The sequence below is a fragment of the Desmodus rotundus genome, chromosome 6, assembly GCF_022682495.2.
Source record: "Desmodus rotundus isolate HL8 chromosome 6, HLdesRot8A.1, whole genome shotgun sequence".
In the NCBI taxonomy this organism is placed as follows: Eukaryota; Metazoa; Chordata; class Mammalia; order Chiroptera; family Phyllostomidae; genus Desmodus; species Desmodus rotundus.
Window position 1 is genome coordinate 14,007,873 of NC_071392.1, and position 12,498 is coordinate 14,020,370.

Genomic DNA, 12,498 nt, shown 5'->3' on the forward strand with positions numbered 1-12,498 from the left:
CAAGCCTGTTGATATAGCCCTTTGCCTGCGCACGTTCATCCAGCCAGCAATACAGGGAGCACAGGAACGAGAGAGAGAGAGAGAGAGAGAGAGAGAGAGAGAGAGAGAGAGAGTCGAGTTTCTGCTCTCCTGGATTAGAGGAGTCCAGTGGGGCAGTGGGCCGAGGGAGAAGACAATGGACACTTAAACAGATGAATGTTCGGTGTCCCAGATGTGGAAATGCTGGGGAGATAAACACTCAAGGACGATGGCAGGGAAGACTGGAGGATGTTGCTGTTTTATGAGACATAGTGTGGTAAGGGAGGGTTACTCTGATCCAGGACTTGACGGGACTTGAAGGGAATGAGAGAAGGGAGAATGGGAAGAGCAAATACAAGCCTGAAGCAAGGGTGAGTCTGGAGCAGCTTACAAGGAGGCCGGTGTAGGTGCAGCAGGGTGGTGGGGCGGGAGGGGGGAGGGATCAAAATTAGGTCAGGGAGTGACAGGGTCAGAGGACTTGGTTTTTACCCTGAGCGAGATTAAGTCAATAAAGGGTTTGGAGCAGAGGAGCAACATGATTTGGTTTACGATTTTAAAGGGTCGTCTGACTGCCTGTGCAGACTGGGGGGCCCAGGCAGAGCCAGGCAGCCCAGTTTGAAGGCGATCAGACTCGTCCAGAGAGATGGTGGTCGTTGGCACCAGGGTGGAAGTAGTGGAGGTGGAGGGAAGCAGAAAGAAGCTGGAACTACTTTGAAGGCAGAATCAATAAGGTTGCTTGATGGGTTGGATTTGGGATGTGGAGGAAGGAGAGAGGTCAAGGATGACTCCCGGGTCTGTGGCCTGAGCTACTAGGAGGATGGCATTTCTGAGAACTGAGATAAGGAAGACCAGGAACAGAGCAGATTTTGGTGCTCTGGTGACTAACCTAAATGATGATTTTTTTCTCAGAGGTACTCTTAAGTAGACAGCTGGGTATACGAGTGTAGTAAAGGGTAAGGCAGCAGGCTTGGGTTGCTCCAACCCTGCCCATCTGTGAATGAAAAAAAGAAAAAAGATGGGCTCTTGACCCTTTCCTGGGAGACACCCTCCAAGCCTTTGGAATACTGCTCCTCACAAAAGTGGTTTGATATATCAGGGACCTTGGGCCGCGCCAGATAGTTTACACTGAAAATGTGAGGTATAGTGGGGGCAACGGGCCACCCTGTGTTAGTGTGATCTCTGGAGGGACTGGAGACTAAGTGACAAGGGTCAGCCACCTGGGCACTCCATGCCTACGTGACCGACCCTGGACACCAAGACTTCCGGGTTGACAATATCCACCATGTCATCACATGTCATCTCATGTGAGAAATCCTCCTCTGTGTCCCTCATCCCTTTGTCCCCACGGTCATGGACACCGAGCCCTGCTTGGCCTGGCTGTGAAGTTCCCCTCCCTTGACCCCACAGCTCCTCCTCAGTCTCACCTGGCTGAACGGAGCCCACATCTACAGCCCTAACTCCTTCCCACCCATTTTCTAGGCTGCAACCAGAGAGATTTTTCTAAGCTCTGACATATCATTAATCTCTTTATAATCCTTTTCAGCTCGGAACACCTCATCACGGTGTGTATGTAGCACGACCATCAAAGCCCAGCCTTTGGAGTTAGAGAGACTGGGGTTGGAGCCCTGGCCCTTCTGCACTCAGCTTCCTCAGTCCTAAACTGGATTAGCGTCCCCCCACCCCAAGGGTTGTTGTGAGGATCACTGGCTGCTGCCATGCCCAGAGCGCCCACTCTATGCCAATCACCAGTCCAAGGCTCCCTTAACATCCCCACTACCGAGGAGGAACTTGAGACCTATTGTGGGGAAGTTGCTCACCGTCAGTCTCGTACTTGATAAAGCCAAAGGCGGGTAGGATCGAGGGTGGGAAGTGGGGGGTGGCTGCAGGGGGTAGTAGTGGGGAGAAAATGGAGACAACTGTACTTGAACAACAATTAAAAAAAAGTGGTAAAAAAAAAAAAAAGCCAGGATCAGATGCTCTCAGTCTTTGAGTCAGAAGCTCTCAGAAAGGGGATCTGGGCCACCCTGGGGACCCTCAGGACCCATTGAAGGGCAGTGCAAGGTCTAAAATATTTTCATAACAATAATAAGACACTGTTTGGCTTTTTCATTCTCTCACAAGTGTTCAGTGGAGTTTTCCAGAAGCAACCTGACCTGTGAAGAGTGCCGCAGGTTAATGCAGAAGCAGGTGTGAGAACCCAGCTGCCTTCTGTTAAGCCAGTCATTGATGACGTGGCAAAAACATAAAGCCACACTATTCTTCCCTCTCACGTTCTCGTTTTGGAGACCATAGCTATATTTTATTAAACTATGTTTTTGTGTTAACATATAATGGGTTTATTATCCATATTTTAAATGAAGTAATGTTTCTCAGTTTGAGTTTCTAATACAGTAAATATCAACAGCTATAACTTACATTTAAAAAGCTCTCTGGGGTTGCCTATAATTTTTAAGAGCACAAAGTTGTTTTAAGAGCATATTTGATCTTATAAAACAGTGAGAGAAACGCAGCACTAAGCACTAAGCTGGACATAATATATGTAAATTGCTTATCACAGTGCCTAATGGAGAGTGAAGGCTCAACAACTGGTAGTTTTTACTACTTTATAAGGCACTATAAATGAATAATAAATACACTGGCCCGTGACAACTCCCAGCCCTACTTCTCATCACTTTCCCATGGGTGCTGTTCTCTCCTGTTAGCTGAACTGCCTGCAGGCTCGGATGCCCCCACTTTCACACGCTCCCTTCCCGACTCCCCCATCACACCTACCTGGCTCACACCTGCCCCCCCCACCTTAAGCCTGAGCTGGAGCATCTACATCTTTTAGGAGACTTTCTTGAGTTCGGCACTGTAGCTCTAACCCCTGTCCAGTGATCTTCCAGTTCAACTCTACCGACTTGGGCAGAAAGTCATGGGGATTTTGTTAATTTCCTTAGGAAAAGGACTAGAGAGGAAGATTGTGTTTTGCCCATTCAGTGCACTTGAGAAAGAGACCTTCTTCCTGGTGCAATTTCCCATCACTAGAACAATACATACAAGAAGATCATGCACCAGGCCAGTGCTTCCCCAAATGAAGCCTAGACTCCCTGCATCCAGGTCCGGTGCCTATTAACAGGCAGATTCCTGCCTCCATTCATGACCTACTGAGTCAGACCCCCTGGAAATCGGGCCTGAGAATATGATTTTTAAAAATACAGTCCTGTGCTGATTTGGTGATTCTTGTCCACAGCAGAGGCTGAGAACCACTCTTCTAGGTTCTACTAGGTTCCAGAAGAGCCACTGTGCCATCCCATGGGACACAAAGGTAACTAAGACACTGTTCTGCTCTTTGTGGAGCTCATGTCCTCTGGAAAAATTATATGACAATGAGAGAGAAGATGACCTACAATGAATATTGACTGCAAATGGAAATTAATAAGGGAGGAGTTGGTTCTATTGGTAAGGGGGTCTGGGAGGATTTTGCAGAAGGTGGGACAGTTGAGTTGGTTTGCACAGGCATTTTTAGGCAGAGAAGGACAACAAGGTCATTTGAGTGAGGAGAAGAGCCTGTATAATGGGTGGCACTTAGAAAAGCACGAAACCATGTAGCCTCCTTTGCTTTGATGTTATGTTCAACCAAGAAACTTTGTGGATATTAGTTTGGTAAACATGAGTTTTCCAGCCATTGGAGAGACATTTGTGGATCCTGCATTACTAACTGATAAACTAATATCCCAATTTATCAATTAACTTTGGTTAGGGTGTATCAATACCCCAGACCATGTCAGTGTCAAAATTAAGTTTCTAACCTGTAATATGACAGCCCTCAATGTGGCTTCACAAGGCATGAACTACCTGCCCCATGAGTTCTGCCAGAGAACCAGCTGAGCTCTCAGACCTCCTGGAGCAGACACTGTAGATTGTTTCTCAAAGTAACACCTTTATCCTCCTTACTTACAGAACTTTGATCCTGTTTGGATATGGGCGGCATTATATTTGAAGGAGGCCAACCCCCTCCCCAGCCCCAGCCCCAGCCTTCGGGCTATTCCTCCTCCTGTCTGTGACTAACTCAGGATGCAGTTTTGGCCAATGAGATGGGGGAAGAAATCTTCTGGCAGCTTTGGGAATAAAGAGAGAGCCATCCCTTTTCCAGCCTTGGACTGTTGTTTGTGCAGATTGTTTCTGCAGTCACCTTCAAACCAGGAAGAGTCCAGGCTGCTAAACACCCGGGTCTAAAGATGACAGTGAGAAATGGCAGAGAGAGCCCAAGTTGGGGTGGTGTTGCTGGGTCCCTGAATCAGCCAGCCTGTAACTATTCTACCTCTGTACATCTTGAGAAATGACATGACAAATGTCCTTATTTGTTAGGCCATTTTTAGTTGGGTTTCTCTTTTTGTTTCCTTTCCAACTGAATGCAAACTAACGACACCCCACCCACACAGACACACACAAACAGCATACCACATGTCACTTCCCCAACCTGGGAACTGCAATTAAGGTGTCACAGGAAATGTAGGAGCAGCCTTACTCCTGGGCCTTCAGAAACTGGAATATATTTATGGGACTAGAAAATTATTCCAAGTTCTACTTACTTCTATAAATAAATAATACTTCTTTTCCTCCTTGAGGACAGTGTAATCCCCTTCCTTAGCACCTCTCTAGCTCCACACTTACCATTCTGCAATTACCAACAACTTTCTTACCTGAGCATCTTTTCTCTCTGATAGCTTCTGCTTGCTCATACCTCCTTCTACCTGATGTCTATCTGGATGTGTTTCAGCTTCTATAATTGACTAAAGTATCTACATTTCAGTTATTCTGGGAAAGGGTCACATCCTTGTGAGTAAGGCTTTCACGTCAAGCCATCTTACCAGATGCTGACAACACTATAAATTGGTTGCACCTGGCCCATAGGTCCAGCCCTGGTCCACACAGATGAGACCTAGGTGAAAGGTTACATGGTACCAGTATGACAATTTATGCAGAGAGAGCCACTTAGAAGTGGGTTGTGTAGTATGGCAGGCGTTGTGAAGTACAGTACGCATTATCTGTTCAGTATTATGGCAGCTTGCCACCTGTTCATCCTATATTTATTCTCCTCTGAATTCAAAGTAATAGCAGATTTGGCCGGGGACATGGACACCCAGTAAATGACATTTCCTAGGCTTCTGCTGGGTGTGACCATGTGAGTATATTCTGACTCTAAAGTGAACAGAAGTGATACGATCAGCTTTTGGGTTATGCCTTTATTAATTTTTTTTAATTCTCAGCAGAGGATATGTTTATCAATTTTAAAGAGAGAGGATGAGAAAGAGAAAGAAACATCGATGTGAGAGAAAAACACTAATTGGTTGCCTCCCATAGGCAACCTGCCCAGGAAGCAAACTCACAACCTAGGTGTATGCCCTGACTGGGGATCAAACCCACGACTTTTGGTGTATGGGACAGAGCTTCAATCAACTGAGCCACCCAGCCAGGGCTTGGTTTTCTTTTCTTTTTTTAAATATACAATACCTATTCTTGACAGAAAAATGAGGAAGTTTGGTTTCATAAACATTTTTAAAAATATTTTATTTATATTTTTAGAGAGAGGGGAAGAGAGAAAGAGAGGGAGAGAAACATCAATGTGTGGTTGCCCCTTGCGTGCCCCCTACTCGGGACATGGCCCACAACCCAGGCATGTGCTCTGACTGGGAATCCAATAGGCAACCCTTTGGTTTGCAGGCCGGCACTCAATCCACTGAGCCACACCAGCCAGAGCTCATAAACTTTTTAAAGCAAAATAAATGGGAACAATATAACTCATTAGGATTTAAGGCCCTCAGGCAGCACCTGAGACACCACTCTCATAGCAAAGGACACTTGCGCTGATCTGATTCTCTGGCAAACGGTTGGGGGTGGTGGGGGAGGGGTGGGGGTTGAGAGGGGTGTTGTGCTTCTTGGAAGCAGAGGAGTTCAGGCTCACAGACAAGTATGACCTTGCTTCTCCATGAAGTCACCTGCAGGGATGGCCCCAACAGGAGACAGTGACCCTCTGCATCCCTGGGCTTTACCAGGGAAGACCTAGTGTCAAATATCTTATCTTCGGTCCCTAAGAGCCATCTTAAACCCCATACTTTTGATGGTTAGTTCCTCAAGTACATTCTCTTCACTGCTTCCTGCTCCCTGAAGCAGCCCAAAAAGCTGTGGTCAGGCCAGGGTACGGTTTGGGTTCCAATCAGCTGCAGACCAGATTTCTACCGCTCCACAGATACCCTGGAGACCCACTCGTGTGGGCGCTGTCGGGGAGTTCAAATTTTGTGGGTGGATTAAAATACCTTTTTCCATTTTCCATTTTTTCCTGAAGGGTTCACCCTGTGTAGGGTGCCCAATATGTTATTTTCCATAAAACTTCTTTGGAATTTATATTCTTCATGGTGGGCATTTCTGTTCATTTTGGGATCATGAAAGTAATTCACTACTTTCAGAAAGAGGAATAATTTAAATAATTATAAGATAAAAAGAAAGAATAAACTGGGAATTTCCTGAATTCATACCACCCCTAAGAAAATATTGTTAATATTTTGGCATATAATGTTTCACTTTTTGGCACTATTTCTATTATATACATTTCTATATCATACATATAAATGAGTTTCTGGTCCTTTAAGAAATATAAGAGGAAGAAAAAAAGAAATGAAAGGATACGATGTGCATCAGATTGGTTTGGGAAGCAAATCACCTTTGGGGCAGGAGGTGAGATTGTTAATGTGGGTTCATTATGTGAGAGCCGTTCATATCTGCTCCAGGAGCTTTCAGTGAAGACAGTCCATTAGTGCTTGAATTTTTATTGAAAAAAATTTTAATTTATGGATTTTAGAAAGAGGGGGAAAGCGAGAAAAACAAGTTGTTGTTCTGCTTATTTATGGATTCACTGACTGCTTCTCGTATGTGCCCTGATCAGAATTCACTGAATTTTAAATGACATAAAAGTACACCCTGGTGCGGTGATGAAGACCTAGACTAAATGAAACCTTGAATTGCTTTGAAATAAAGTTGGGGCTGTGGGATGGAGCTGAAACGGGATGGCATGCAGGTGATAATTTCTGAAGCTGGATGAGAGATACAGGGGTGCTTATTATACTACTTATTCCATCTTCTTTGGTACAGGATTAACATTTTTCATAACGAAGTTAAAAGAGACAACAATTAAGCCCAGGAACTGGTGCACCGTGATAGATGAAAATCTGACTCGGGCCCTTCCCTTTTCCTATTTCTGACCATTTCTGTTTTCTTGGAAGTACCAATGCCATGACTAGTATATTAGTCACATAAAATTAACCACTGTGGCCAGCACTCAGGAGCTCTTCCTCACCACACGTCTTCGGTAAGACCAAGCAGAAGAACGGCGCCGGTGGGTGGGGCCGGGTGGGGAGTGACAACCTCAAGGAGAACCAGCAACCCTGTGCGAGCCTGAAACGTCATGGGGTTCTGGCTGTTCCCCAAATCTGTGTGTGTTCTGCGTCCTAATCACTGTGGGGTTTAGGCAAATGACTTAATCTCTGAGCTTCAGTCTCTCAATCAATGAAATGGAAATAACCACCCTGACTTTATAGCACAGAAGTAAATCAAATAATGCAAATAAAGATTATCACCCACGTATTGAATCATTACACTCTTATCCTGAAATTCACATATTGTTATGGCAATTATACCTCAATGAAAAAGTAAGTTAAAAAAATTACCTAGCAGTGTGCGCACAGCAGGGGACCAGTGGTCATCTCCTCCCCTTCTCCTGAGCTGGGATGGAATCTGAAAGGCTTTGCCTTTCTAAACTTACAATAGTGTTAGGAAGATATTGTGTCTATATGATATTTTGTAACAGGATGAGAGAAAGTTGCTGTGAAGCCTGGTGTTGGAATTCCTCTTAGGAAAGGAACTATGGTCATTGGGAAAATAACTTTGAACAACGTGGAGAGGGAACTATGATATTCCAAGGACCTGGCTTGGCCAAAGTCACACTGCAGAGATGGCAAACTCCCAGGACCACCTCTTACATCATTTTGAGTGATGTCTTGCTTTCTTGTAAACTCTTCCTATTTCTAGCCCGAAGCATTCCGTAACACCTTTCACACACGTATGCCTATGTGGGTGGTATTTGTACACACGAAAGACAGGGGCTGGATTCCCAGGGGCCTGGGTCACCTCCCAAGGAATGAGGGACTAGGTGGCATTGCAGACCCAGGATCTCAAAGCCAGATGTGCGCATGAGGTTGAAGTCCTGGGAAAGGCACAGGCTCTTCAGTGAGGTCCTGGTTCTGGTTTGAGGGCTCGAGGTGAAATGCGGATTATTTTAAAAAAGAAAAGTCAGGCAAGCGACTGTGAGACTGTTTTTGCTGAGTGGCAAGTGCCACCAGGAAACAACTGAGAGAAGATGGCTTCTTTGGGGGCAATCATGGTGGAGTTGCGGAGGAGAAGGAGGATGAACAGGGCCTGGAAGCCCCTCATGACCCAGATCCGTGCAAGAAAAGAGTCTCAGCCCCAGCAGGTGTGGCTCAGTGGATTGAGCGCCAGCCTGTGAACTGAAAGGTCGTGGTTTGATTCCTGGTCAGGGCACATTCCTGGATTGTGGGCCAGGTCCCTGGTGGGGGGCTCACGGGAGAGGCAACTGAATGATGTTTCTCTAGCACACCAATGTTTCTTTCCCTCTCTTTCTCCCTTCTCTCTAAAGATAAATAAAATCTTTTTTTAAAAAATAAGGGTCTCTCAGAAAGAGGGACTATCCCTCCTAAAAAAAGCAGGAGCATTTGTTTATACCTTAGACCCCACATGCTTTCCAAAGAGATTTGTGCATCTAAGTAACACATCTATGTAAACTTGGGAAAATTCAAGGTGAAAAGAGATCAGAACCATGAGGAAAAAGTGAGGAGATGGTTCTGGGAACAAGGGAGGGCATGGTTCCTGCCCTGGAGCCTCTGGGAAGCCCAGGCAAGAGGACTCACAGAGTGTCCCGTAGCTGACCAAGGGCATTACACCGACTCAGGAGGAGAGCATCAGAGTCTAGGGAGAGCTTCCTCCAGGGCACGTTGTCATCTCTGCATAGGCAGGCGCCCTGGCTCTGCAAAACCCAGCAGCCTGTGCTGTCAATGTTTCAGAAGGCACAGATGACTCTTGTAAAGGTGCACCAGAGACGGAGCTGTACCGACCAATTACAGCGTGGCTGTAACAGATAATTGGCCTGAAAAATTCCTGAGATGTGCATAATATATCTGAAGCCGAGAGTCTCATAAAACATGAAAATAAGAACTGATTATGAATCAGTAAATGGAGGAGCAACATGAACTGCCATCAAATATGAACACAATTAAAATGAATTCGTCATAAACTCTATTCAAATGAAGGCCATGGGGATGTGGATTTATGATTTGCATCAAAATATGAAAGAATAATAATAGCCCTTTATCTTAAGCTATCAAACTTAATTTTGTTTTCAATGTGCTTCAGGTACTGGCTATATAACTTAAGATGTCTAAATCATAAAACAGAATTATAGCCCAAATGATTTAAACAGTGATGTAAACCTAAACACTGAGTTTGTTGACTCCCAAGAGCTTGTAAGTGCCTGAACAGAATGGAGTTCATGAAGAAAATACAGTGGAAAAATTTGTATTGACATTGATGCGTTTCCAGGAGACTACAGACAGATTCTTCAGGGATGGGGCTGGGAAAAAGGAAAGCTTAGTCTGTTGCTGAGCACTGGCTTGCACACCACCTGTTCCTGCCGCCTGCCAGACCAGGACCGCAGCCCAGGGTTCAAGGGCATAGTGTCCCATAACAAGGCAATCCCATAACTCAACCAGTGCCCACTACCCACCCCATCCCTGTAGGTCCTTGAATGTTATTGGGTGTTTCATTGTTTGAAATAACCCAAGTCCCATTAGAAAAATTAAATTAAATTTTTTTTAAAGAAATGACCCAAGTCCCTGGCAATTAGGTTCTTTATCTCTTAAATCGAGTCTCGTCTCATAGCTTTTTTTTAAATAAATAAAAGAGGCATTAGCACATAGAAGGAGAGGCAAGCAGCCAGAATAAAAACACCCTTTTAAGTTGCAGTGATCTGGATTTCTGAAAAATTACTAAACCATATGGAAATCTATTTCTAAAGTCCCAACACCCTTTGCAAAGCCACAAAACTGAGTTAGTCATGGAAACTACTAGCATCTGATGAGAAAGACGTCCATAAAATCAACAGCTATTATCTATTAGGCACCAAATACATACGAGGTACTGTGCTGACTGCTTTCCCTACGGTTGGTGGAGAGAAAAGACCCACTGGTGACTCTGCATTGTCACGTCAGCTCTCAGCCTCCAGCCTCGGCTCCCCACTCCCGCCCCAGACTTTACGGAACGCTCCCCCTACCTTGGAGAACACTATTCACCCATTCCCATCCTCACCAGTTCCTTGTCTGTTTGGTCCCAGGCCACCTCCAGGAAGGTGTTTGCTGGTCCTCCCATGCAGAATCCCCTCTTGCACGTGCCTAGGTTTTGGGTCCACAGCACTCCATTATAGCTTCTGACCCAGAATTTAAAAGTTTCAAGTAATTTCAGAGATCGAGTTGTCGAAGTAAGAAACATCCAAACCTGTAGAGAATTTTTATAAGAATAGTTGGGCCACACTGACAACAATTGCCCAGAAGCAACGTCTCAAAAGCAGCTTATTTTATACAGTTAGATAAAAAGGAGACGTGAGGAGGGTCACATGAAGCCCGTTGGTGGTAGATAAGAAGGGGGGAGGAAGAAAAGTGGAGAAATCTCTGGGACTGGATAAAAAGACACACTAGAGAGGCACATACTCCTTTGACATTGGAGGGTACAGGACAGTTACTAATAAACATTTACAGCACATGGAGACGGTCCATCGGGAGCAAGATGCCAGTGAGGGGTTCTGTGGTCGAGTGCTCTGGTCACGGTTGGGCCCTGAGGGTGTAAAGAAGAAGATTGCTCTGACTTTATGTTATCTTAGATACGGAAAGACAATGGGCAGGCTCACTTAAGGTACAGACTGACTTTTGTCAAGGAAGCTGCAGGTGTAGGACATGACTACCCACCATGTCACACTTTTAGTTAGGAAGTTCTATGTTCAGGCCATCCTGTGTGGTTACTTTCAGTCTCTGAGTTTGTAAGGCCACCACGCAGGCCTCCCCAAAGCGTGTCAGGCGTAGTCTGTGGCCCCTTTTCACCCACAGAGTTCAACCTTCAATTTTCAGATGAAACACGTGGGACCATCTTTCATCTGAAGAGGCCGAGGGCCCATGCTGGCCACAAGGCCAGCTAGGGGGATCCTCGGAGCAGGGGGTCCTGTCTCCTGCTCTTTCCAACTTTTGCTAATGATGACACTTGATAATTTATTGATGGGTGAGAAGCGACACATTGGAGAGTCTATATGATCTGTAGCAACAGCCAGATGGCCCTTAATAAAACATTAATAAAGCAAAAGCAGATGGCATTAATAACGAATTATACAAACATCCCTGAGAGCTATCAGAAGCATTTTTTTTCTGGGCCTCCTAATAATGGAGAATTTATCAGACGAGACATAAAAGAGGAAACCAGCCTCTAAATTACAATCTGAGAAAATGTTTCTTGGTGCTTGTAGGTATTTAGGATAAGAAAAGATTTTAAATGCAATTTTATGGTAATGACAAAGCTTTAGTAGAAATAGCAGCAGGGTCCTACAACTTCCTCCTTGCTTGAAAATCCAGGCCCCAAACTAGACTACCCCATTTTCCCACTTTCCTAGAAAAAGAGATTTCTGGATGGCATAAAAAATAATGTATATTAACCTCAGCACAACAGCAATCATTGGACTGGCCCTTGGGGGTAGTTGAGTTACCAGGTGGGCACCAGCCCGGAGCAGGTCTGCCTGAGGCCAGCCTGCAGTGTGTGGGTTCTTGGTTTGTGTGGGAACGGTGTCCCAACACAAGTCCAGATGATTTGGGCAGCACGTTTATTTAGGCTGCAGGGAGTAAACGAAAGGAAGGACTTAGGGTGGAAGAAGTATTGACAAGAGAGAGCCTAGGGTCCCTAGAAAACTTGTAGGAAAGGAGTGAGCCAAGGCGAGGCTGCTGTTTGCTTACCTGGAAGTCAGAGGAAAAGGGAGCCGTGGAGGCAGGATCGGGGGTAAGCCTGGGTCAAGCGGCCACTGCCCACTGCTCTCTGACTGCAAGTCTCCTTGGGACCCCTCAAGTTTAGTAGGAAGTAGAAAGTTCATGCCAGGGAAGGGGCATGGGCATGCCCTAGACTGAACCCACGCTGCATCTTTGTCCTGAGGGCTTTTTATCTTTTTTTCTGTGGGTGAGAATCTTAGGGGAAGGTTTCAGCAGAATATTCACCAGCTTTCCAGTGTAGTTTTAATTTGCTGATGTGCCATAAGGAGCACATAGTGGGGCTGGGAATATTCTTTGGTTTGCTGTACTGTTTTACTTTTGTCTCGAGTCTGTCTGGCTTTTAATGGGGTTT